The 27,222-nt window shown below is 46.9% G+C and overlaps 1 protein-coding gene across 2 annotated transcripts in view; it reads left to right on the top strand.

The window, feature by feature from the left end:
* Positions 1 to 27,222, top strand: part of PTPRE (protein tyrosine phosphatase receptor type E) — a 165,079-nt gene that overhangs the window by 58,866 nt on the left and 78,991 nt on the right. Inside the window, exon 2 of one of the 2 annotated variants that reach the window (XM_082423187.1) lies at positions 8,259 to 8,281. The exons of the other annotated variant lie outside the window; for it this stretch is intronic. The gene's annotated coding sequence lies outside the window, so the exon portion shown is untranslated. The remainder of the gene's footprint in view (positions 1 to 8,258; positions 8,282 to 27,222) is intronic. 2 annotated transcript variants of the gene reach the window in all.

Genomic DNA, 27,222 nt, shown 5'->3' with positions numbered 1-27,222 from the left:
CCGTAACAGGGATTCAGGGAACATTTTGTGAGTGACGTGCTGAAGGTACTGCTCTCATACTTGGACTTTCCAAAGTCGCCTTTCTTCCCCGAATCTGCATTGTTGCTTTAGAGCAGCTCTGAGGGTGGAGCAAACAGCTGTGCTCAGAGCCCCCAGGCCACCCAGAAGCCCCCTGCAGACGGTCCTGTTGGAAAGGGGCTGCTTCGTGTCTCTCTCTGCCCGAGGGACATCTCTGGTCACAGAGGATATCTGGCCTGCATGTGGCCCAGCCAGAATTTCTGGGGACCCCAGGAGCAGCTCAACCAATGAGGGGTGGGCCATTAAGGGTTAATTTGTATTTCAGTCCTTTTACTCCAGGTAGAACTGACCAGCAGATGAGTGATTGGTCGTGGAGAAAAAGTAAAGCGATCAAATTAATCTACTGATCTTATTGCTCTGTAAACTGGAAAGTGATGCTGACATTTGATGTTTTTAGTAGAAAGTTGTGACCCAACCTGAGGAGGCTGGGTGCCCATCCTACGGACCAGGACCCTGAGGTCCACGGGCGCAGGAGAAAGAATGTGCCAGTGTTGTCTTGGGACCTGGCTGAGCGTGACTCAGTTTACTACGGTCCAGTGGGATGGGATGGGGGTACAAGAGCCAGCGCGCAGGAAGCAAGAGGGCTGGGGCCAGGGTTTAGGGTGGGACCCTGCTTCATAAGAAGAGTGTGCAAAGTGAAGCAGGCTTGGTCACAGGCGTGTAACTAAAAACAAGGGTGAAGGGGGAGCTGGCTCACACGTGACCCATAAGGAAGGGGCGGACCTCCAAGGAGGTGGCCCGATTGAAGAAACGTCACCTGCTGACAAGCCGAAGGGCTCCTGGGTTTCCTCTGTCGATGAGAAATGTCCGTTTGCCCACTACTGCAGAAGAGATAGAACCATCGTTTATGAGGCAGGATTGCCAGTACTCGTATGTTTCCAACAATAGCCACTTTTTTCCCTCTTGGACGTTTGTTTTCGTTTTTAATTGGAGTCTAGTTGATTTACAATGTTGTGTTAGTTTCTTCTGTAGAGCAAAGTGAATCAGTTATACATGTACATATGTCCACTCTTTTTTAGATTCCTTTCCCATATAGGTCTTTACGGAGTATTGAGTAGAGTTCCCTGTGCTATATAGTAGGTCCTTACTAGTTATTTATTTTATATCTAGTAGTGTGTATATGTCAATTTCAATTTCCCAATTTATCTCTCCATTTTCCCGGCTGGTAACCATAAGTTTGTTTTCTACATCTGTGACTCTATTTCTGTTTTGTAAATAAGTTCATTTGTATCATTTTTTTTAGATTCCACATATAAGTAATATCATATGATATTTGTCTTTGTCTGACTTACTTCACTTAGTATGATAATCTCTAGGTCCATCCATGTTGCTGCAAATGGCATTTTTTGGTTCTTTTTTATGGCTGAGTAATAATATTCCATCGTATATATGTACCACATCTTCTTTATCCATTCCTCTGTAGATGGACATTCAGGTTGCTTCCATGTCTCGGCTATTGTAAATAGTGCTGCAGTGAACATTGGGGTGCATGTACCTTTTCAAATGAGAGTTTTCTCCAGATATATGCCCAGTAGTGGGATTGCTGGATCACATGGTAGCTCTATTTTTAGTTTTTTTTGTTTTTGTTTTTCTTTTAGTTTTAGTTTTTTAAGGAACCTCCACACTGTTCTCCATAGTGGCTGCACCCCTCTTGGAAGCTTTTGAGGGAAAGTGTGAAATCTGCACCCCTACCCCAACATTAGGAGACTTAAGGGCCCTGAGCAGTTTCCAAGGCAAAGATAACAAAGCAGAGGGGGAAGCTGGACCCCTGGTATTGGAACTGGATTTTACATGTGGGCGGGAGTGACCATCCAGGGGGAGTCAAGGGCCCAGGGGCTGCATCTTGGTGGGACTAGGCCCGCTTTAGTCCTTTTGGGTTCCTCGAGGTGGGCTGGGTGGGGTGGGAGAGCACGTGCCTTACACGTGGGAACAGGTGCATTTCAGGACTCCTGTTTCCCATCCTCTGAATCTCCTCACCTGCTTCTCGATGCTCAGAATCTCCTGCAGGGCTCTGAGCCCAGCTCTGCACAGTGAGAGAGAAAGAGCATCACTAAAGTAGCAGGTGGACACGTGCACACAGGAGGACATGTGCACACGAGAGGACAGTAAACCTGCCACCGAGCCTGGCTATGTGCTGAGTTAGAGGGGGGAGGGGAGGGGCCAGAGGGGCGAGCTGTGGATCTCATAGACCTGCCTTCCTCTTGCCCTCTGGGCCTGATAACCTCCCCCAGCGGAGGCTGAGCTGAGTGTGCTGTGGGTACCAGGCCCTGCTCAGATCCCCGGGTGGGCCTCACAGCAATAGGCCCACCTAGGGACATGCACAGACCCCACAGCCCAGAAAACCCCACAGCCCCGGCAAAGAGCCCTTGTGCCTTTTAAGTACTTAGTGCAGCTGGTTCCGTTTCCCAAGAACTCCAGGAGGCAAGGAAGCCTGTGCCCAGGCCCTGGAGAGGGATCCTTATGGCAAGTTACTTTATCTCTGGGCCTCAGTCTTCCCATCTGCAAAGTGGGTCTAAACCAGACTCTTCATCAGAGTATTGAGAGGATTCAGTGAGCACTTAGCAGGATGTCTGGCTAAGTGAGCACCTGGCAGGATACCTGTCTTCAGGGTTGATACTTTCTCCAGAGATGTTCACACCATCCCTGCCCTCAAGCACTGGAGCCCCCACGAAGAAGCTACTCATGGCGAAAACACTTTTTGAAAGGTGACAGTGACTAACTGCCGCTATCTAAGAAGCGTTTGTGCCGAATGAGAGAGGTGGGCATGTGAATTAATAACGCCCAAGCTGGGGGCAGGAGGACGAGCCCAGGGAGCCCTGGCACCGGGCAGGGGGCGGGGCATGTGCTTGACCCACACCTGCAACCTGCACAGATGGCCCATGAGACGGGAGCCAGGACAGACCACCCTCCCCTCTGGGGCTTCAGAAGGGAACACAGGGAATCCATGTCCTGTGTTCCTAAATTCCATGGCAGTGATCATGGCAGAGACAAACATGGAAGAGCGGAAACGAGCAGTCGTTGGTACTTGCAAAAATGGAGTCCCTGGCGTGCCAATTTGCATAGTTTCCTAGTCCAAAGAGGGGACCCCCAACTGTGGGGTAGAGAGGTGCCCTTATGTGCGCTTTGGGGGCTGGGGATTGTGCTTCAGAAAACACTCTCGAGAAGCAGACAGCGATGCACGTGGATCTTCTGAGCAGCTGCCCATGAATAATTTTTAAAAGTTGCCAAATATTTAGAAGCCCAGCTTGTTCGTCATAGATTCACAGAATGGGTGCCTGGGAAAGTGGACTTCTTTTCAGCCTTGGCAACATCGTTTTAAGGACCCTCCCCCTTTTCCAGGATGGGCAAAAGATTCTCCCAAACTGCTCGTTATTCAGAGAGGTTCCCTTCCAGCCTTTCTTTCATGCATTAGAAAATACAGAAATTAACAGCTTTGCTGATGCCTGGAAGGTAAACAAGGAAACTGTGAGACTTGGCAGAGCGTGAGATCAGTGAGGGCCTGCGGGGATGATTCAGAGGCGTTTTGCATTCTCCCGATCCTTTGAATCAGCAGCAGGAAGCAGGGTGAACGTGGTCCTGCTTGGACACAATGCTGAAGCAGCGATGGTTTCATCCATTCCCGCTGCCTTTGGTGGACGTGATGGGGTTTCAGTTGCTTTCCCACGTGTAGTGATTTTCCTGCTCGTTGGACCCCCAGTCGTCCTAGTCGTTGTGCTTGAGTGTCACCATGACTGAGAGTGAATGGCACTCCTGCTTTTCCAAGGGCTCTGACCAATGGATCAGGAGAAGCCGGTCTTGGGGAACACGGGAGCCCAGGAGAGTGCCGCCGCGATGGAGGAGCCTCACTCTGGGGTCTGATTATCCCAGGAAGATTACTTCACGTCTAGGGTCCATAGTGTCTAATTACGTGTGTTAGATTTTTATTTGTGTGGCCTTGCGTTTTAAGATTTTAACCCATCGTTAAAAGTTCACATTTTAGGTGCCCTGTACATGTAGAAATACGTATATAAACATTTACAAGTAAAATGCAGGGGCTTCCCTGGTGGCGCAGTGGTTAAGAATCCGCCTGCCAGTGCAAGGAACACGGGTTCAAGCCCTGGTCCGGGAAGATCCCACATGCCGCGGAGCAACTAAGCCCGTGCACCACAACTGCTGAGCCCACGAGCCACAACTACGGAAGCCCGTGCGCCTAGAGCCTGTGCTCCACGACAAGTCACCGCAATGAGAAGCCCGCGCACCACAACGACCCGCTCGCCACAACTAGAGAAAGCCCGCGCGCAGCAACGAAGACCCAACGCAGGCAAAAATAAATAAATAAATTTATATATATATAAAAAAGTAAAATGCAGATGAGCATCCCAAAAGTTTTAAAATGCTGCTGCCCATTTAAAAGAGAAGCTTGTAGATACACCCTCGGCAGCATACAATCCACCCACTCGAATGTTTACAATGCTTCAGGTCCAGGGTGTGTACAAAAGGCATTTTACTTTTGTCTGAGCTTGGAAAGATTACCAAGTTCTGTCCATCTCAGAGCTTGACAAGTCAGAATAATTTTAATTTTTTCCTTGAATAGAGCAGTTCCGAGGGATTGATTCTAAATGGTGCAGTTTTATCCTCTGCTTAGCAAGGTCTGGATGCACAATAACGTCGCTGGGTCTTTCCATATCTTGTGAGCGATCAGGACCAGCCCTGCCGCGAGGCCACTTCCTGCGGGAGTGCCTGCCCCCCTGACCTCGCCTGCCCTCCCCGCCCCCAGGGTGGATTTCCCCTGCTCCGTGGCCTCGCTTGGCCTCTTTCCCAGGGTCTAGCTGGGCATCCTCCTGCCTTTGCTCCCTGGAAGCAGAGCGGCTGCCCCTGTAGACCCCAGGGCCAGACCTCCACACTTCCGTGGTCAGGAGGCCCAGGGCTTCTGTGAACCCAGCCGCTCCCATAGGGCTGTTTCTCCCCACAGGAAGTATGTGGCCAGCCTGGGCCTTTCTAGATCTTTCCGGCCCATAGACCACAGTGGAGCTCCTTCTAGGGTTAGAAGGGACTTTACGAAATTCTGCAGTATGCATGTCGCATGTCGCCCTGAACAGAAGGTCTTTTGTGGGCCCTCCTCCTGGCAGGCAGTGCCCCACACACTAGGAATGTAAAGAAAAGGAAGGTGGTCCCTGGAGGAATTACAGCTTCGCTGGGGGGATGGAGACAAGAAAAGAAAGAACAAGCAAACCAGAGGAAACCACACTGCAGGCTGGTCTCAGCATCCCTGCTGCCCTGCTTCCTTGCTCTGTGTGACACAGGTCAGGGAGCTCACCGAGCCTCAGTCTTCTCAGCCTTAAAATGGGTCTCGGGCTTCCCTGGTGGCGCAGTGGTTGAGAATCTGCCTGCCAATGCAGGGCACACGGGTTCAAGCCCTGGTCTGGGAGAATCCCACATGCCGCGGAGCAACTGGGCCCGTGAGCCACAACTACTGAGCCTGCGCGTCTGGAGCCTGTGCTCCGCAACAAGAGAGGCCGCGATAGCGAGAGGCCCGCGCACCGCGATGAAGAGTGGTCCCCCCTTGCCGCAACTAGAGAAAGCCCTCGCACAGAAACAAAGACCCAACACAGCCATAAATAAATAAATTTATAAAAAAATGGGTCTCATCTTGCCTCCTAGGATTGGCTGTGGGCTGTGGGTGAGATGCCGCAGGAGCCACCAACGCACTCGACTGGCCCAATGAATCTGTAGCTTCTCTCATTTCCTTTTTTAGGGGACGGTGCTGTTGTAGTAAGACCAGGAGCCTTTCCAGCTGTGGCACTGCCCCGTGCAAGCTCCTCAGTGACACGCCCCTCCAGAGGGACGTGGGTCTGTCCATGGGGACCAGCTTCCCCCACCCCCGCTTTTTAATGTGCTTATTTCACCATTTTCACTATTTGCTCAATATTACAGTAGCCATCTGCAGGAGGGCCTTGGGCTAAGGGAAGTGTTCATGTGATAAAGGCTGACTTCAGAGGATATTCTGGTTGCTTGATTTTTGCTCTAATTCTGCACTTTAGAGAAGCTGATGGCTGTGGTTTCATGCGAACATGTGTGAGCCCCAAGCCAATATAATCTGTGATCTGTTTGTAGAGCCCACTGTTTCATGTATTTTTGCTTTGCTTTAAAAATCCCTTCAAAGTTTAATTCAAAATTATTAATCGGGCTCGTTTGGGATTTAGTCCGCGGTGCTTTTACTCATTTAACCACCCGTTAACTGGTTTTTTTGCCTTGTGGTTTTTAGTCGGGTTTGACTCAAGGCTGCAGCCCTGCTTCTACCTATCGCTGGGTTTTGTTTTACATTGAAATGACTCAGCATTGCGTTGGAAGGGAGTTCTGAGCATTTCTCTGAATCCTCCTGAAATATTAAGGGTACCTTGCACTCCTGGCTTGTCCCCATGCTTGGCCCCAGGCAAACACCACAAGTCACTCTTTCCAGCATCTTCCCAAGCTCTTGGAGGGGGGGGTTGGAAGGAGTGGAGTCTTGTAATAAGTTATTTCTATGAAAAAGTGGTTCCCGTACCCCCAGTGATCCCCTGTCGCCCAACACTCAGTGCTCCCCTTACCCTCCCCCCGCTTGCTTTGGGTGATGCTGGGCTCCTTTGTACTCGGGGAACTCTGTGACTTTATATGCTACTCAACAGATTTGTCCTCCATTGCTTTTTTTTAGATTTGTGGAACTTTCTATGTCCAGAATCTTGTCAGCTGAGCATAAAGACAAAGTCCTATTTTTTTCTTTCCAATTTCTTTGTTTTGTTTTCTTGCCTTAATCACGTTGACTAGGACCTTCCAGGACAAGTATCAGTGGTGAGAGTGGGCGTCCTTGCCTTTGTCCCGATATTAGGGGGGAAGCATTCAGTCTTCCACTGTGAAGAACAAGGTTAGCTGTACATTTGCCCAAGTAGATTTCAAGATTCCTCAGTATCAGAAGAACTAGTTAGTCTCCTTCTGTGGCTTCAAACCTGCTTCCCAGGTCATCTTTGTAATGAGTGCAACCACTTGTTATACTTGTGTGCTGTAGAGGATAGTCTTTGGTTTAACATATCTGTAGCCTGACCATGGCTGAGATAAGTAGTCTATTTGGTGGAAAACGCCATGAACTGCATTAGCTGTTAAAAATAGCGACATCAAAACATGATTCCACCGTGCAGCAGGGCAGAAGCGTGATAACGACGGTGCACGGTCTCCAGCCACGGGGTGATGAAGGCTCACAGCCCTGGTGTGAGGCTGCCTCACTGGCCACTCCCACAAGGGCAAGGTCATGTCTGTCACCTGAGCAGAATGGATAAACAAAAGGTGGTCCATCCATATAATGGGACAGTATCCATCTGTAGAAAGGAGTCAGTCCTGGTAACAGGCCACGACATGGGTGAACCTCAAAAACATACTAAGTGAAAGCAGCTAGTCACTAAAGGCCACATACTATACAATCCCATTTATATGAAATTTCCAGAATCAGCAAATCCATATCGGAAAATAGATTAGTGGTTGCAGGGGCCAGTGGGTGGGGAGAGGGTGGTCTGGGGGAGTCATGAGCTAATGGGCAGGGGATTTCCTTTGGGATGATGAAAATGTGCTACAATTAGATGGTGAGAATGGTGGCAAAACTCTGTGATGGTGCTAAATACCATTGAATCGTATACTTTAAGCAGATGGACTTTATGGGATGTAAATTATATCTCAGTAAAGCTGTTGAAAACCAAAAGAGCGTGAAAGCTAAATGAATGGGGAACGAGCAAGCTGGATACTGACTGAGCTGGAAAACTGGGGTGAAGGGGGGTGTCCTGTGTGGGTTTTAAGAGGCTGTGTCTGTGGGGAGCTGGGCTGAAGGGGTGGCTGGGGGTGGGAGGGGACACTGTAGGTCACAGAAGGAGCCGCTAACAGATGCAGCACCTTAGGGGCCAGAGGCTGACACTTCAGATCCAGGGCAACCGCCGTGCTCCGCCATCAACCAGAGACTGTACAGGAGTGTTCGGGCGGGACACTTTTGAAAGCTGATGATTGCAGCAAAAAGAAGTTATTATTACAGAGATTACAAAGCCTCAAGAAGACCCCAAATCATGAGGCAAAAACGGGCACATTCAACTAGTGCTGTAGAAAAAGCAGTGGCTAGAACGAGCACTTTTTTTTTTTTTAAAACCAGAAAACTGACCCTCTCTTTTTTTCTTTTTCTTTTTCAGACTATAGCCTTCGTTTTCCCTTGGTGAGTACAAAACTTTAAAAAAATTTTCTCTGATGTGTAGTTAACTAGCGAAAAAAAAAATGTTTGGGCTTTCAAGGTTTGAGAAGTATTATCTTCTAGAGAAAGAAGGCCATATGGTCAGCGTGTTATATTTGAATTTTATGCCTTAACTGGCTTAAACAGGCTCATATCACACTTTCGGTTACATCATTTTTTTTTTTTTTTTTGGCGTTTAGAATCTGGCTCAGCTGCTCAGAATCCTGAAATGTATTGTTGAGAACACAATTTCCACACGCCTTCCCCTCACTGACTTGTCCTTACTTTTGAAAGGGCCTCGCCTTATCGCAGTGGCACGCATTCCGGGACTGTTGGGAACACAGTGGCACATAATTGCATTGATGGTAATTGCTTCTTAAATTGATCTGCTGTGGGGAAAACTGCTGAAAAGGAGTTTTTCCAGATTGCACTTTTAGTGAAAAAAAAAAAAAACCAGTGTTGGCATTCCATAATTTTTTACCTTTTGAGGCAATATTCCATGGCCTCCAGGTCCTAGTACTTAGTAAAAGAAACACCATCGCCTTTTTTGTGTTCGCTTAATCAACTTAATGCTGTCAAGTTTCCTAAGGAAATTGAGCAAAGACCATCTAAGAGCTTTTGAAGTGGCTGCAGCCTGTGGGCAGGTAGCACATGATCTGCCCTGGTATGTGCGCCCCTCTTGTGAGTGAACCAGGATGTGGGCCGCTGGGACGTTGCATTTCTCAAATGCATCACCTTATTTGAAATACCTTGACTCTGTTCAGAATTAGTCTAAGGCTGATGGGTGGATCCTTTGGCCCCGCTGGCCCCTCTTTTCGGGGGTGTGCCTTTCATTTGGGCATCAGTGCTTGTGGTTATTCCTGGTGTGATCAAGGGCATTTTGGTTGTACAGACTGTCTCTCCTTATCTCAAAAAATGCTAAATATAGTCAAAGATTTATCAAGACAGAGAAGAGGAAAACTTGCATTTCCTACCTACTCAACTAATTTTGTTGTCCATGTTCTTTATCCTATAATTATTGGATGTTGATGATTCTGAATGGCACACTTTACTTGGGCAAATGGTCACGGTGGGATCAAAGAGAAGGGTCATTACTGGAATAATATTAATGGGACGGAGACTTAATTAGAGGAAGTCTGCAATGCCTTCTTGCCTCAGAATCCCAAGCGAGAGGTATCGCTCGCTCGTGTGGGTTGGAGTGGATATTAAACCTGCTGCCATCAAAAGCAGTGCATCCTGCCCACACTGAAATTAAACATTTGAGGGCAGGCCCTGCAGAGTCATCTCCTTCCCAAATACAAGGCGCAGGTTATGATGCAGCAGAAGTGTCTGACCTTTGCTTCCCTCAGCTCTCGACTCAGCCCTGGCCTCTCCACACCCAGGTGCCATCCACCTGCTCTAGGATTTCCTGGCCTCTTGGAGGGTTGACCTGCTGCCTGGCCATGCCTGGGTCAGCCTCACTTCAGCTGAGTGAGCCCATGACCTGTGCTTCCAGGGGCCCCTAGCCTCCACTGTCTCAAACCAGCCCCACGTTCAGAAGTTCATGCCCCGTCCAAAGGCAGCTGAGCCTGTGTCCCGGAGGTGACTTCCGACCTCTGGTTCCACCATAGGTGCCTGGCAGCCACCAGCTTCAGGCAGCGTCTCTTCCACCTGGTCCCATCCTTTGCCTCCTTTTCAATAGGAAAGTAAAGTTGTGCTTAGGGAGCTGTGAGTCCTTAGACTAAGAGCGTTTCTGATTTCCAGAGTCTTTCTCTTCCATGTGAGGAAAGTGTGTTGGAAGCATGAACTCCCCAACCGCGGCTACCTTAGGCGCTGCCTTTGTTTGGAATTGTAGGTCTTTTAGCCTATGGCAAGTTCATCGCCAAACATTTCAGACTCCTTCCAGAGGGTCAGGGTTTCAGCTAATAGAAAGGAATTTATTTTTAATTGGTGAGGTTGGAAACTTGCTTTTGAGTCAGTTAGAACTAAATAAATAGGTCACCTTGGGCAGATCGGGAGAGAGTAAATGCCCTGAGGTTGGGGACCACCCCAGGCCACCGTCCACACTCGTTGCAGTGGCTCCAGAGGAGTGAACATGCCAGCGTCTCAGGTGTCAGCTCTTCCTAGGATTCTTGTGACCTTTAAGTGAAATAACCCAAAGCCTAAGCATTTAGTAAAACGGTTATTGTCCGCGTCCTCAGAAAATGATGAAAATTGTTTCCAGTGTTTAAAGAAGGCATTTAACTGGGTAGTGATGTATTCGCTGTATTATAATGGATATTTAAAGGCATTTCCTTATCTAGAAATAATCCCTGATTTTTCATTTAACAAAAGACACTCTGTGTTAATATTTGACTTTTAAAAAAAGTCAATTTTAAACTGGAGAAATAGGAGTCTTTTTAGTACAACCTCCCATTCTCGTATTTTTCTTCTTCTTTTTTTCAGTATCTAAAAATAGATTTGGGAAGTAATACTATAGCTTATATTGATCATCAGATACGACCAAAGTTCCCTCAACTGGGGAATGCCTGCAACTCTGTGGGTCTCGGTTGCATATTGTTCAAAAAATGCAGTGGAATTTCAGAATTAAGAATATACGGAAGACACATCATTAAGGTTTAAATATTTTCTCCAGGCTCTTTGAGGTCTTACGTTGTTATACCAAAGCGTATCCACCAGTAAGTAAAATTAAATGATACTGCAGTTTGACGATTTCACTTTGGTTCATGGCAATACCCAAGGAGTAAAAGAAAACCAAATTAAAGTGCTAATGTTAAATAACAGTGACTTTAATTTTAAAAGTAACTTAGAATATTTATTCACTAGCCTTGTCCTCTGTAACGATCTATGATTCCAACTCTATCAGTTTCAATACATGTGATTTTCCTCTTCTAAGTCACTTTTCTTCCTTGGTGTTGGTCTGAACAGTCCCCATGGTAGAAAGGAAAAAAATAAAGAATCTGAAGGTATTTAAATCAATTGCAGGGGCCTTGTTCTCCCAGGGTGGGGTGAATACTCCAAGCATCCTTTCTGCCCGTCTCAGCTGGGGTTGCATTTCTGTTGGCAGAACAGGTGTTCTGTGTCCTGTCCTGGTTTCTGAATCTGTAGGAAGAACAGAGAAGCATGATGGGCAGAGCACAGGAGATTTGAAAACTTTCTAAGAGATTCGATTCCCGTTTCCTTCCTTTGCCACGTTCTCGGGGTTTTATTAGCATGCATGGACTGCGCGGGTTTCCTATCCAAGCAAAAATGTGTTTCTCCCAACAACGAAGCAGTTATTCTCCCGCAAACTGAGAGTAGAAACTGACAGCCAGTTGGAAGAATGCCTTTGGATCTGATGGTGACAAACAGCTCAATCCCTCATTTATTTCCATTTCCATTTTCCCCCCAGGAAAGTTTCAACATTCTTCCAAGAAGTACCTCCTAAAAGCATCCAATAAGTAAGCATTTGTCATATAGCAAAGGCATGGATATCGAGCTGTCAGATTTTCCATTTAGAGGAAATAGGAACATAGCTTTCCCATATAAACGCGTGTCTCATCTCTGAGCTCCCAGCAGACCCAGTTCAGAGCTGGAACTCTTCTTCTAGAAATCCTGTTCCTGCTGACAGGAGAACATGGATTCTCTCAGGCCAGGATGGCTTCCCAGGGTCATCCCCATAGGACAAGAGGTAAAGGGAGACTGAAAGGGGAGCCTTTCTTGTCCCTTGGGATTTATGTCGTGGTTTATTTTTATGTAATGTAATTCCTAAGGTATTTAAAAATTGGGTTAAAGAATATTATCAGGACGCATCCGTTAAATGCAACATTGGCAAGCACTTTGGTTAACCTTGTGCAGACCTGGGCAGGAAATCTGGTACTCATGCTTCAGGAAACTGTGTAATACACCACGGCTCGGCCAAGTGGTGCGTGGGGATGGTACAGAGGAACGGTCTGCTTTGGGGCTGCCAGGAAGCCAACTAAGGCTCACTTTTTAGGAAAACAATCCCCAACTATTGTTGGGGTCCTGGGTTGCCTGGATGACACGTCAAACTCCCACCCATTTTAAGTTGGACTTTTCTATTTTTATAATCAAAACCGCCCTCTTAATTTTCCTTAGCAACTAGATTTGTGAAGTGGCATTTTAGTTAAAAGTGACGCACTGAGAAAGTGGGAGGTACCTAGGCGGCCGGGCAGCGAGCTGGTTTTCCAGGAGCTGGTGTCTGGGTTCACGAGGGCGGGGCCGGCAGTCTGGGGGCAAGGTTGTCCCGTCTGTGTCGCTGACGTTGTAGGGACAGATGGCATCGTCAGCTGCAGATCTGTGCCGACTGCCTGGCTAAAGGCAGCGTTCACACTGGGGAAAGAAGACAAGATGTTTATAAAACGGTTGGGTGTGTGACTTACAGAGAACGTTCTCAGACCCATTGGGCCACAGAGTCAGGAAGGAGTCCTGCTACCACAGGGAAGGGTCAGGGACCTCGCCCCCAGCTGCAGTCCCATCCACGGGGGACGTCCCTGTGTGAATCGGGACATTCAGCCAGCAGGAGACTTGGTGCATTCTGTTCCAAAATTGCCAGTTGGGGGTGACTTTTTAAAGACTGCTTATTGCGATGCAGAGTTTGCTATAAACTATTTAAAATGTTGGGAAAGGAAAGGTCCCTGTGGAATTGCTGAACAAAAATGTGTCACATAATGGATTCTCTGAGTAGCTTCTCTCCTTGTTTTGAATCGAAATGAACATAAGCTAAAACCAGAACTTGGATTTGTGTTATTTCATGATGGGGGCTGATGGAATTCTAACAACTTTTAAAAAATATGTTGACGGTATTCAGCTGATTTCAAACAACTCTCCCAAGATTGATCTGCTCTCAGAAATGGTACAGATTTTGTGTTCAGGTGTTACATATATGTAAATATTTTTAAAGCTACCGTGTTGCTGCTGAGAAGTTAATTTTTTTTAAAAACGTCATGTTGGTGGAAATTATTATTTGCAAAAGCAGGACTTGATCTATTTCCTGTTTTGCCAGATAACGTTGTAAATGCCTTATGCTGAAAACCTAAATGGCATTGCCGATAACTCACGTGCAGTTCATTGTCTTCTTTGGGCCTCATTGACTCCTGGGCGCAGTCTATGTGTGCGTTCTCACCTCCGCCATAAAGATGGGGGGACGGAGACTTGGGCAGGCATGGAGGGGTGAGAGCACAGTGGGAAGGGGCTCACAGGTCCCCGTGTTCCCTGCACTGAGCCCAGGTTCCTCTCAGACCTAAAAACCAGTCAGCTCTCATGACCACCTCCAAAGGTAGGGTGCAGACCTGCCAAAAAAAAAAAAAACACAACAATGCATTTTCCATTATGGAAAATGTGATTTTTCTGTTATGAAAGTAGTAGAGCTCATTACTAACAAAGAACATATCCTGTGCATTCTGCAAACAGTTTTCTGGTAAATAATTATATTTGGGAACAGTTTTATGATCGCCTAAGTTGATCTTGGCCAGGGTTCCAAACTATTTCCTCATGTTATCTGCTGACCGAATCCAGTTTTCTAATCTCTTCCCACACTCTTGCCAGGCTTCCTTTCGGCGTGGCCAGTAGTCTGTCCATTCACTCGCCCAGCGTTTATCAGGTGTCTCCTGCAGGCTTATGACTGTGCCAGGTCTTGAAAAATGCAGCAGTAGATCCTAGTTCTGATTTCAGGAAATATTTCCTGCAGGGCCGATATATGAGTCCTTTCTTTAGCAGTTCTGATTGTGTGTTCTGCACAGTAGCCTAGAAAAGGATTGGTCAGAAATCAAGTTTAGTTCTAGAAAGCTGAATGACTTGGACGTGTCCCTTCATGCCCTAAGTCACACCTTCTTTGTTTAAAACATAAAGAGCCCTGTAAGGATTTTTAAAAGGTCCCTTCGTGACATAAAGTTCTGTGATCGAGGGCAATGCTTCTCTGGATTTTGAGTTAACAGCAGAAATGCCCCTCAAGTAACCACTGCTGCGTAACCTCCGTGTTTGGGGGCTGTCACCTTCATTGCCTTCCCTTCTGGGATGAAATTTGTACATTGTGATGTAAAGGTTTTATAATCTTAGCTTTGAAAAAGAAGCAGCTGTCTTGGTGCTTCCTCGTCCCTTCTCTCTCTTATTTGAATTTGCTCTCCTGCTGCCCTCCAAAAGAAGCAGGAACCTGTAAAAGAGGGTTTTATTCCTGGAAGACAATATTGGAAAAGCAATCTTCTTCTTTCTGTGATGTTGCTTATGTACATGCAAAAGCTGGGAATCCGTGGGTTTTGATTTTAAAACTTAAGCAGAAACCTTAGTTAACAAAACAAAGGTCCTTTCTCCACTGTTTTGCAATCCATCCTGGCAAAGGGTTCTGGGAGCCTGCTATGGTGTATTTTACCTGAAGAACTGATGGACGGGGAAGGCGAGTTGCTTAATCTCATCAGGTACCATGGAAACCCCAGTACCACTCTGCTCCCCTCTTGTGAGAGTCCTCCAGAACAAATCCCGGCTGCAAAATGTGTGTTGCTGAGGTGAAGTTGGAGATCCCGAGAGCACACAGTGTGAGCGTGATCAGATTCAGAGACGTCACTGTTTCCAGGATCTATTTTTGGCTTCCTTCCAACGTGAAGCCAACACCGACATTCTGTTGTGCTGTTTCCCGCTGTGGGTGGATTTATTTAATTTTTCATGAGTGATGGCTCATGGCTGTACGTTTTCCTCCTGTGCAGCTGAGGATTAAGTCATGTTTCCTTTTAAAAATTATTTTTGATAGAATCTGAGTAATGTGGTACTCAGAGGGTTTGAGACTAAGGGGCACAGTAGTATCACTAAGACAAGGCGCTTCGCTTCCCCGGGCTCTTACGAAATGGCAGTGATGGTGTCACCCTGTGACTGGGATGTTCTCCACCAGAGGGGACCGTGTCTTATCAAACAGCCAAAAACACCTCTCTCTCTAAAAATGTTTTTGCAAGTTGTGTGATTTTTTTAAACATTTTTTTTTTTCACGTTGCAACAAATCCATTCCACTTGGAACGCCACACGGTAGGATTCCCTAACAGAAAGCCTAGTAACGGAATCAGTTTCCATGCAGGTCCACGCTTTTTCCCCCGAGTGGCCTCTGTCTGCCCGGCTGGGTTCTAGGAACCCCTCTGTGTCCATCACCTTAAGTGGCAGTAGCTCTGGACAACAGAGCTGTTCTGCTCCCGTCTCAGGCTCAGTCCTTGCCAAACTGCTTCCACTCAGCGGCATCTCAGCCCTGCTCCTTGAGATGCATGAGGAGTGAAGATCATCCGTCTTTACCATGAGGCGCTCCCTCCTGGCCCGAGCACAGACCAGGGATCCTCCAGACAAGCAGTCCAGGCGCCTGCCCTGCACCCAGGGCTTCCAGCTTCGGATCTCCACAGTGCTGCCTGAGAAGATAGATGGGTGAGCACCAGGATGGCAAATGCAGGGACCAGAAAGGTCCGGAGGCAGCAGGAGATGGTACAGATCAGAGAAGAATAACAAAGGAAGATGGGGATGCGGTGGGAGGGCAGGTGGGCAGCTCCGTGGAGTCAGTCCAACCAAACGACACGAGCAGGAAAGGAGCAGAGGAGGGGCCGGCCTAGGGGTCAGGAGGCTCGCCGTCTCTCCCAACTGGCTGGGTGGCTTTAATCAAGTCACCCACCTCCTAAGAGCACTGTCTGCTTAATTGCCCACCTCTGGAAGGCTCCGGCATTCTTTCCATCCAAGATGGGACCCCAGGAGATAGCAAAGTTCCAGTACAACACTAACAGCACAAAAAGTCATCTGTGTTCACTGGAAAGTGCAAGAGGCCATGGCTGGGGGGTTGCTTTTCTTTAGCGACGACCGCCTGTAACCAACATCCTAGGTTCAGGCTCAGGGCTTCCCCGAGCTGTTACCCTGCAAAAGAGACACCCCTTCATCAGGGTGGCTGCGCCCGGGCCTGGTAAAGCTCAGGAAAGCCAGCTTCCCTGAGAGCCAAACTGCAGGCCGGGAGCAGGAACCTCGGATGCTCCATCCGTATGTAGATGCACCACTGTCAGACCTTCAGGTACCACTCCAGACCTTCAGGTACCACACCAGACCTTCAGGTACCACTCCAGACCTTCAGGTACCACACCAGACATCCAAGTGCCACTCCAGACATCCAGATACCGCACCAAAAATCCACACGCCATGTCAGAAATCCAAATATTGTGTGGGAAACCCAAGTACCTGGTCAGAAAAATCAAGAACCGTATCTGGGCATTTGTAATAATGGTACAAATGGGAGTCTTCATTTTCACCGGACCGTGGTGAGCCCTTTCTGAAATTCATTTTAGAGATTAAAAAATTTAACTTTTATTTCAGCTGGGCTATAACACTCCTTATAAAAATGGGTCTGTTGTATATATCACAATGTCCCTGGGGAATCTGAAAAAGAAGTTGAAATTGCCCCTAATCACAGAACCCAGTGGGCTTGACTGAGGGTGAACAGATGATCGAGGAAACGGTTCCTTGACATTTCTACACCAGACTGTGGGAAAGTCAGAGAACCATATCGGTGGTGTCTGAGCAATCCTGGCGGTGCTCTCCAAAAATCCACAGGAAAGGGTTTCCTTCAAGGGTATGGTTAAAAGAGAATTAAATAGTAATCTTGAGGAATGAAAAGTCAAATTCAGAGAATGGTCTGATGACATAGGGCTGCCTGTTCAGCTTTAGAAAATGCATGTTTAAAAAAAAAACTCCTGTTTTCTGCTTTTTCCCATGATTTATGTAATGTGTGACACTTAACGTGAAACTAATGCTTGATTGGATCCTTGCAGAGGGACAGAGAACAATCGATTTGGCCCCCATGGCTGACTGCGACATGTAGGGGCGTGTCAGCTCCTGGAGGACAGCAAATGTCCTAATTCAAATCCCCAGGGGTGGCCTGGCACCTAGCAGACCTCCGCGTACAGTGGATGAATGAGTAAATGAATGAATGGACTGAGGGAGACTGGGGAGTGAGGCAGTTAGCAGAAAGAAAACTGCATTTTGCCTTCTCCGCGGTGCCTGGGGCGGCACTTAGCAAGACCAGGGCCACCTACAGAAGATGCCCGATTGCTTGTTCAAAAAGCAGGAAAAAAGCTTTTTCCTTTCTTCTGTGGTCTCTCTCTGGACCTGCCAGAGTGTTTTATACCTTCCATTTAATGTCATACTCCCTGGGGGTACGGGGATTCTCTCAGGCAGTATAGACCCTCAGAGATGCCTGGCACCTGCCCTGGAACTTGGCAGGTGGCGTTTGCGTATCAGGGGCCAAAAATGGACCTTTAGGAACCCGTCCTGGGAAGGAGGCAGAAGGTGTGAGTCGAGGCCCCAAGCCCCTGGCAGGATGCAAAATTGTTCCATCAGACTTCACTTGCCAAACTCAAATTCAGAGATAAAATTCTTCCAAATTCAAGAAAGTGGCTGCAGCATTAAGCCCCAGGCCCTGAGCCCCTTCTGAGTCTCTGGTCTCAGACCCCGAAGCCGGCTCTGGTGTGAGAAATGGTGGTCAGAACACTGGAATGTTCCCCCGGGGCATTTTGCAATAAGGGATTTCACCCCCACCCCTCTCCCTGGGGACATGATCTGTTTCCAGCTAGATCTTTACTTCTCCCTGCTTCCATCATTAGTTTCTGGAAGGGTCTCCCCCACCCCTGCCAGCGCTGCCAGCCCTCCGTATCCGACCCCCAATCCCGGGTGACTTTCTGCCACCCCGTTTCGATTTCTTTATATTGTTGTGGAAACACTCACCACTCTTTGGAGCGGCCATATTCATCCACTCTCTCGCCTTCTAGAATGTAGGCCCTGTGTGAACAGGGATCTTGTCCCTCTGTCCCTGCACGCAAGTGCTGGCACGTGAATGAATGAATATGTTTTAGTACCCCTTACACTGCTTTAGCTCCCTTTTGGAGCAAGAGGGATATAAATAAATAAATGAAGGCAACTAACACCCCCAAGAGTTCCGGTCAATCCCCCAGGATTTCCTCTGTCCAACACCAGACTGGCTTCAGTGATTTCTTTCACAGGTGAGGCCGAGTTGGTTTTGTTTTACCTAGCGTCTGCATGGCAGATGTCAATGGGCACGCTGGCACTTCTGGCCCACCTGAACTCGGGGGAGAGCAGTGCTCCAGGTGCGCGCTGGTCCCCAAACCAGACCAGAACTACATGTTTCAGCTCCATTTGGGTTTTTAATGGCAGTTCTCTTACCAACCCCTCCACTCATCTTAGGCAGATTCCTAAGAGCCAAGGGGTATGCTTTCCAATCAAAGCCACCTACATGCCTTGAAATTCCTTGTCTTGAAAGGGATATGTTTTAGGTCAGCCAATTAAAGGTGTAGTCTAACACGAGGACCTGTTATCCACCAAAGGTTTTATACACCAAGAAGAATGACCGAGGTTCAAGTCCAGCACATCACCGTGTAAAGGAGCTGGCACAGCGTAGGGCTGAACAGTGGGGAGTGACAGCTGCACCCAGCTCTCAGAGCAGCCCCAGGACCCAGGGAGAGAGGCGGGCAGGGCTAGGCACCTGGATTCGGAGAGCTCTCAGTGCCCGGGACCCCTAATTATCACCTTCCTACACCAAGCTGCCGGTCGCAGCTTTACCCTCCCAGTCCTAGGGGAATAGGTGACATGGGTAACTGAAGAAAATACAAGGAGATTAGGTGAAAAAGACCTGCATGTGCAAAGTAAATCATGCTAGCCTGAACTGACCCTGTGGTGTGGTGTAGGATAGGATCTCGGAATTAACAATGTGTTTTGTGTTATCCCTCAGGGGGTTTGGTCAGGACCCCCTGAATTTCAAGCAGGTAAGCTTTTAGCATTTTTGCAGCCCACTGTCATAGAAGTAGTTACATTCAGAAGCCGAGTCTCACCACTTCGCTGTATTTTTAGAGAGTGAGAGCACCATCCCCTCCACGACCCGCAGCCCTCATAAGCCCTGCAGCCTGGACCTCTGACTCGGCTCTGTCCCGTCCCGGAAGCTCCTGGCTGCAGGGGCCTCCTCCTCGCTGCCTGGGCTTCAGACACATTGAGTAAAAGGCAAAGCACACCATCTCTCCAGGGAAATGGATGGAGCAAAATCAGGAAAACAAAAACAAGGAACCTGCCTATAGCCGAGTGGGTTGGTATAGCTCATGAGTAGACTTGGTGCCTCTCAAAATCTCCTTATCCTCAGAACTCAGAGCACCTTAAGCCAGGAGCCATGCTTGGGCTTCTCCTCTCTGAGAAGGAAGACTTCAGATCTGTGTGGCTGGGGGTTGAATACTGGGGTCATCCTGGCTCCTGGGGAAGGGGTGCGGAGAGTTCTCTGCTCTGATGGAAGGTGGCACCACGGGATTGGTGTTGAGGGCAGAGCGATTCTTCCTGGTGTGTAAAACCTATGGTTGATAACAGGTTCTCATCTTAGACTGCATCTTCAATTGATTGATTTAAACATATCCCTTTTCAAGACACGGGATTTCAAGGCTGGTAGGTGGCTTTGCTTGGTGGGCATATCCCTTGAATCTTGAAATACATTGGAACTGGATGGAGCTATTTTTCTCCCTTCTGAAGCAGAGGAGGTTAGCTCACGGTGGCCCCCCTCCAGGAAGAGAGGGTGCAGCCCGGGGGCTTGCCAGAATGTGGGTGTCGCAGCCAGGAGGCCAAGTTCAATCACCAGGGGCTGCCTGACAGCCAATGAGTCCTGTGCTTTGTAGGGCCTCCCTGTAAAGGACTTAGGTCCCAGAGGCCCCTAAATTCTCGGGGTCTATGGATCCAGAATAGCACCACAGAACTACTGGTACTCAGCTGATGGCCCAGAGCCTGCAGGCAGGGTTTGGAACTGGACGGTACCAAGGCTTCTGTAGTTTCATAAATAGCTCTATGCAATAGATTGTTATAAACACCTATGCAAAACCCCTGTTTTCCAATGATGCTGCAATATTTGATTAATGCTTCTGGATGGCATCACAGGATGACTGAAGCAAGCACTGCTTCGAGTTGTGGTGAATTTGCTGAGCATGAGAGGAAAATTGTCAGGTCAGGAGCCTAATCATTCTTAACTTGTCTCATTTGGCATTCTGTCCGTGTTTACACTCAGGCTACACGTGCACACACACTGGAAAAAAAAAAATCCCAGACCACCTTGAACGAAATGGTTTTGACCTCTATTTCTAAAATGTGTGTTAGCATGAAACAGGGAGCTTTCTCTGAGGGTTCAGCAAGCAATCTACTCCACCTGCTTCTGTCTTAGCTGCCACCCTTGGGTGTTAGAGTGTCAGGTTTCTCTGGGAAAATTCATGTCATGGACATCTTGTTGCCAGCAAGCGGCACCATTCACTTTTCATTTCAAGATGATGTAAAGTCTCACATGTTATTCCCAGCGTGGATGTGGAGCAGTGAATGATGTCTAATTGTTTGGAAGGGAGAGAGCTCCTCTAAGAAGCTCCTCTAAGAAGCATGCAATGTCCGAAGCTTCCCTCGCTCTGCAACATTATAACTTTACTTCTGTTTCACCAAAGGCAGTTAATTGGTCTGAAGACTCTCATGCATAAGACAGTAGAGAGAGGGGGAAATCTCCAACCTGCCCTGCTAAAAACATTGCTTCCACCGTAGAAAATAAACCCCTAGGAGAAGATTGGGGATGGGGCCAGGCTGCATGTTGCATACCAGGGGGCAGCATGTGGAGGGAGATAGTGGTGCCCCCATTTCTCCTGCATTATACTAACTTTAGATAAAGTCTATTCAAATTGCTCAGGATTCTAACCATACGAACTCCAGCTTAAGGATTTTTTTTTCAGAACATCAGCCCTGGAGGCTTCCCCAGGTTTTATAACTGTGGTGCCTCAATACGGAAGCCAAGTCAGTGGATCCCCCTCCATTCAGCGCACCTCCCAGCTCTCAGCGGCCGCCCTCCGCCTCATTTCGTGTCCAAGCTGAGCTCAGGAAGACCCTTCTTTCCCCTGAAGGAGGAATCAGAGAGGTGCAGAGATGGCTCAGATCACACACACTCAGGCTGAGAGCTCACAAACCCAGGCTGATGCACCCTGGCTGCCGGGAATCGCTCTGAATGTTACAGCCCTCCTTTCTTCCTTTCTTCCTCCCTCCCTCCCTCCTTTCTTCTTTTCTCCCTCCCTTCCTTCTCCCTCCCTTCCTTCCTTCCTTCCTCCCTTCCTTTCTTTCTTTCTTTCCAGTGCACAATGAAAAGGCACACAAAGCAGAAAAAAAGCGCTAAGGGTCTTAAAATATAAAGCTTGTTCCTTTCTTCCACAGTCTCTCTCAACTTGCCCTGGTGTTGTGTTTTTGCTATTTTTTTAATTAATTTTTTTATTGAAGTTTAGTTGATTTACAATGTGTTAATTTCTGCTGTACAAAGTGATTTAGTTATACATATATATATACATTCGTTTTTTTTAAACATCTTTCTTGGAGTATAATTGCTATACAATGGTGTGTTAGTTTCTGCTGTATAACAAAGTGAATCAGCTATACATATACATATATCCCCATATCTCTTCCCTCTTGCATCTCCCTCCCATCCTCCCTATCCCACCCCTCTAGGTGGTCACAAAGCACCAAGCTGATCTCCCTGTGCTATGCGGCTGCTTCCCACTAGCTATCTATTTTACATTTGGTAGTGTATACATATATATATACATTCTTTTTAAATATTCTTTTCCATTATGCTTTATCATAGTATATTGAATATAGTTCCCTGTGCTATACAGTAGGACCTTGCTGTTTATCCGTTTAATTTAATTTATTTATTTATTTTGGGCTGCGTTGAGTCTTCGTTGCTGCGCGCGGGCTTTCTCTAGTTGCGGTGAGCAGGGGCTACTGTTTGCTGCGGTGCGCGGGCTTCTCATTGCGGTGGCTTCTCTTGTTGCGGAGCACGGGCTCTAGAGCGCAGGCTCAGTAGTTGTGGCTCACGGGCTTAGTTGCTCCGCAGCATGTGGGATGTTCCCGGACCAGGGATCGACCCCGTGTCCCCTGCATTGGCAGGAGGATTCTTAACCACTGCGCCACCAGGGAAGTCCCTATCCATTTTATATGTAATAGTTTGCATCTGTTAATCACAAACTCCCATGCCATCCCTCCCCCACCCCCTCCCCCTCATTTCTTTATGAAGTGGGAGTTGTAAGAAGTGTGTCTATTCATCGTTGCAGCCTCGGTTTCTTAGGCCCCCACGGCATTCCTTCCTACGTGGAGAGAGTTCTCTTTCTGTCCCTAAAACAACAAGCTTCTCGGCTTTGAGCCTGGCCAATCTTAGTGTCATGGCAAAAAAAGAAATGGAAAAAGGCGAAAGAAAACAAACACCAAACAAATATAGTGTCGGAAGAAAAAAAGACCAGAGTGCACAGGTAACATGAGTTCAACTCAGGTTAACTTAATGAATTTGGGCCAAACTTAGATTTGGCATTTTCCTTGAAGTTTGGCTTTGGTAAATGACCTACCTGCCTTTTCCAAAAAGTGACCTCTGAAATCCAATCCAGGTGATTTGATTTCTCCCCTTTCGATTAACCTTGTGGTGTCAGGAGTCCAAGCTGGCTCTCAAGACCATTTGCAGTAGGAGGTAAGGACAGCTGACTGCTCACCCTGAGTGTCCAGGTAAATTTTGTGTTTGCTCAGAAGGAAATGTGGTGAAGTCCGTGTGCTCCAAAGGAAGGCTCCCACCTGCCATTTTCCTGGCGATCTCCCATTTCCCTCCTCTACTCTGGGGCTGTCACGGGGTGGACACCCCTCCCACAATCTGGAGTCAGGGCTAGAGCCTCAGAGAACCAGCATCTTTGAGTTCAAAGTGAGTTCCGCATTTGAACGGTTCATGCTCAGGAAATCAGGGCTTAAAGACTGAAAAGTCAAATCAGTAATTTCATTTATTTAAGCTACACTTCACAGGTTAGAGACCTCAGGAATTAATAAATAAGTTCATGGATATGTATTTGTGTGCGGATGTGTGTCTACTAGTTACAAGTAAAAGCAAGATAGGAGATGCACAAATAGGAGCATTAAGCTGTTGCTTTAAAAATGAATATGGCAGAGGTTCAGTTAACATAAACTCCCAACAATAAAAATGTACAGTTCCTCATTTCTAGTCGTATTACTTTTGCCTTTTTTTTTTTTTGCATTCAATAAATATTTGTTGAGTATCAATGTAAGTAGATTCAGGCAACTAACTGCTTTGCATCTTTTTTTTTCCATTTTTTAAAATTTATTTTTTATTTTTTATTGAAGTAAAGTTGATTTACAATGTTGTGTTAGTTTCAGGTGTACAGCAAAGTGATTAAGTTTTATATATATAATTCTTTTTCAGATTCTTTTCCATTATGGATTATTACAAGATGTTGAACATAGTTCCCTGTGTTATACAGTAGGTCCTTATTGTTTATTTTATATACAGTAGTGTGATCTGTTCATCCCAAACTCCTTACTTTCGCTTTTTGAAAAGCATTTCTCAAGTCACTGGAAATAGTAAGAAATCTCTCCTTAAATTAACGAAGGGAAAAAAGTAAGATATTTTTGGATGTTTCCTCTTGTTGTTTGAGATCTTGCTGCCCACGTGGGTGCTGGCACACACAGACACTTTCGGCCGTCCCCATTCATCACCACTGTGAGATGAAGATGAGTTCAATTAACTAAGTTTTACGCAGCCAGGTGTTTGTTTTCCGAAAAAAACCCGTGCAGGGTGATACAAATGGTTTGATTTAAGTGTGTGGTGTGACTGCATCGGGAAGCAGTGGAACCCCGGCAGCGATACTGCAGCATCACCATGGCAACCGGTGGAAATAATGGCCCCCTTCGGGAATAAAAGAGATCTCAAATCCTGTTGCAGGCGAGTAGCATTGGCTGTCTGCCGTAGAGATGGTTTCTGATGATTGTTTCAGAAATTCCTTATCAGCAGAAAATGAACGAGAAGTGGTGTTTTCAGAAAATGAATGGATTTACAGGCAACTAATGTGATCATCTAAGGCACCCAGGAAGGCAGGGTGGTGATTTATTCTGTGCACGCTGCTATTCCAGTAGCTGCTGGAAGCCTGGTCGCTGGCCCTGCCACACAGAACACGTCTGTAGGACCGTTGTCGACCTGTGCTTCTTTTATAGGCTTTCCACTTCTGTCTGGATTTTTGCTTTATTGGAGGCAGAAATAATTGGGAATTCAATGAAAGAGTATATGACTACCTAGTACAGTCCTTGGTACATAGGAAGCACTCTGTAAACAGTACTTCACATCAAATTCTCAGGACAAAATGAAAGTGCCTGGGGCTGGTCGGAGGAATTGTAATATCGATAGTATTGACAACAACAGCAGCAGCAGAAGTGAGACGTAGCAAACCATCCTCTAGACATTGGGTGCTGCTTTGGTGCGTTTATGTCGGCGTTCCTTCCTGAAGATGTGCAACTGGTCAGACTTGTCTGCACAGCCTTTTACCTCGTGCACTGATAACCACGTCCATGGGAAAGGCACTTTCTTTATGAAGGGGCCACATTTCCAGGGATACAGCTTGACCCATAGAATGTGAAATAAAGAAGCTCTGTAAAAGAAAAAGATCTTCCACTTTAACGCAAGAGAAGGAGAACTTGGTGAGAACAAGCAGCCTTGGCAGCTTCCGTTTTTCAGATAACAGACTTTCAGATAACAGACTTGAGAGTAACGCTTGGGAGTCCGTTTCCCTTTTTATTTTAGGAAGTGCTCTAGAGAGAAAACAGAGATCTTTCTGCTATAAGAAGTTCTCTCTTCAAAGCAGCATCATGCCTGAAATAGAATTTTCTCTAAGCTAAGTGGAAAGCTCTAGAATAAAAGATTGTTACCTTTAAAGCCTGTTTGGGGGAAAGGCTCGCATCATACGTGTGTGATAGAGTTTTCCTGCACGTTTTCTTCACTTTCAATTGTATTTCAATTTAGTTTTGCCTTGAAAGAATTCGGGGGAAAGGATAACATTCGTGGTAATTTTTATTTGGAAACTAAATCTGAAGCATGCGGGACTCGTGATGGATCTTGCCATGTCTGTGCTTGCTCCCTGCGGGCTGTGAACCCCGCTCATCCTGGGCGCTGGGTGTTTTCCCTTCCTCTGCCTTTCCAAGCGCAGTGCACCGGAGGGTTTTGATGACCCAGCTGGGACCGCCGACTGCAGCAGCCAGCAGCCGGGTTGCCTTGCTTCCAGCAGCCAGACTGCTTCTCTGCCACCTTTCTTCCTGATTTATTTTAAACTTAAAAAAAAAAAAAAAAAGGAAAAAAGGGCACTCCACCACTGCAAATTATAAATTTATTTGCAAGTGTTGATTTCAAGTCAAGATGAGCCACCTCTCCTGACACCTTTTCCCCTGCTGGATTCTGGGCTCTGGTTTCTGATGACATAGTCTGGGTACTGCAGCCGCTAGCCTCAGAAGGAGAATTACAGAGGGGATACCCACGTAAATTATGTATTGCCTTTTGCATCAGTAGCCTGCTTGGAAACGTTCAAATTGTCAACCGGCGAGACTCCAGTGCTGTGGACATGGGTTTGAATGAGTTGATCACCTAGGGGCTGTTCAGAAAGCCGTGCTCTGTAAGTATCCGGGGATGCACAACACAGACGGGAAAAGGGATATCTGGAATGTTCTTTATGTCGCTGGTTTTGGTTGGGAGAAAAATGCATTTTCCAACAGCTTTTAAAATGTAATATCTAATGTTGCCTCTCACTGTTAATTTAAGAATGTCACAGCGATTCTATTCTTGGTCAAGTTTGTGTGTGAGCTTATGCTACCAGTTTGTAAAATTGTAATATCCGTGCAGGTGGTGGGTGAGCAGTTTTTACAAACGATTTGTGCAGATTTTATGTCTTCCTATGCGTTAAATTGCTATTGAACATATAAGTACTTTCTCTTTCACTTAAAATATAATATCTAAATGTTCTTTAAGCAAAGAGAACGTGCTTAAGATTTTGGACATGCATCTTTCAGCTAACGTGGAAATTATAAAGACATTTTAGGAAATATTTGACTTGAAAGCCGACTAACCAATTAAAAAATGGGAGAAAGAGATTTTTTTCTAGCTGTTTTCTTTCTTTCCTTTCTTCCTCCCTCCCTCTTTCTTTCCCTCTCTCTCTCTCCCTTCCTTCCTTCCTTTCTTTCAATTTCTTTCTTTCTTTCTTTCTCTCTCTTTCTTTCTTTCTCTCCCCTTCCTTCCCTCCTTCCTTCCTTCCCTCCTTCCTTTCTTCTCCCCTTCCTTCCTTCCTTCTTTTTCTCTCTCTGTCTCTCTCTCTTTCTTTTTCTTCCTGCCTTCTTTCTTTCTCTCTTTTTTCTCCCACTGCTGCAGTTAAGGCTGTATCATTTTGTAATGGCATCTGTTCTCACAGTGACTGTATGTTTGATAGATGCTCAAATTACTTTTCAATTGCTAATGCTGTTCTGTGGGTAACGCAGATACAACTCGCCTTTGAATTATTTTGGATACATATGGTGAGAACAGGCTTCCTGCTGAGAAAAAAATATTAGGTTGCTTCCTACGAGGTGGTTCATTTAATCAGTTGATCCTGGGACGTCAGTCTTTCCCGGCAAAGTAGAGGGAGCCCTTCCAGGCTCTTGCACACTCCTGGAGGGATGGCCGTCATCCCGGTGTTATCATAAGGACCCCACCTGCTCGCTCACTCGGGACCACGCCTCCGGAGGTGCCTGTGCCCGGTGGCCGGAAACTGCCATGCCAGGGCCGGCCTTCTCCCCGGGACCCCCGTTAGAAGGGCACCCTTGTGCATGTGGGCCCCCAGAAACATCATGAATGGGATCCACAGCTCACCTTAAATTTTGCTGTTTTTTTTTGTTTGCCCTGTGAGAGCACATCAGACTAGTTCATGTTAGAAAGTCCAGAGTGAAAAACTTCATAGCACTTTGCCTCTTATGTGAAAGTGCGTCCCTTACCTTCCAGCCAACTTAGGTGCCATCTGGCTGTGCTTCACTAAAGAGAAGTGTGTGTGTGTGTGTGTGTGTGTGTGTGTGTGTGTGTGTGTGTGTGTGTGTGC

This window comes from Balaenoptera physalus (assembly GCF_965194825.1).
Source record: "Balaenoptera physalus genome assembly, chromosome: 14".
In the NCBI taxonomy this organism is placed as follows: Eukaryota; Metazoa; Chordata; class Mammalia; order Artiodactyla; family Balaenopteridae; genus Balaenoptera; species Balaenoptera physalus.
This window is presented reverse-complemented; position numbering and strand designations above follow the sequence as displayed.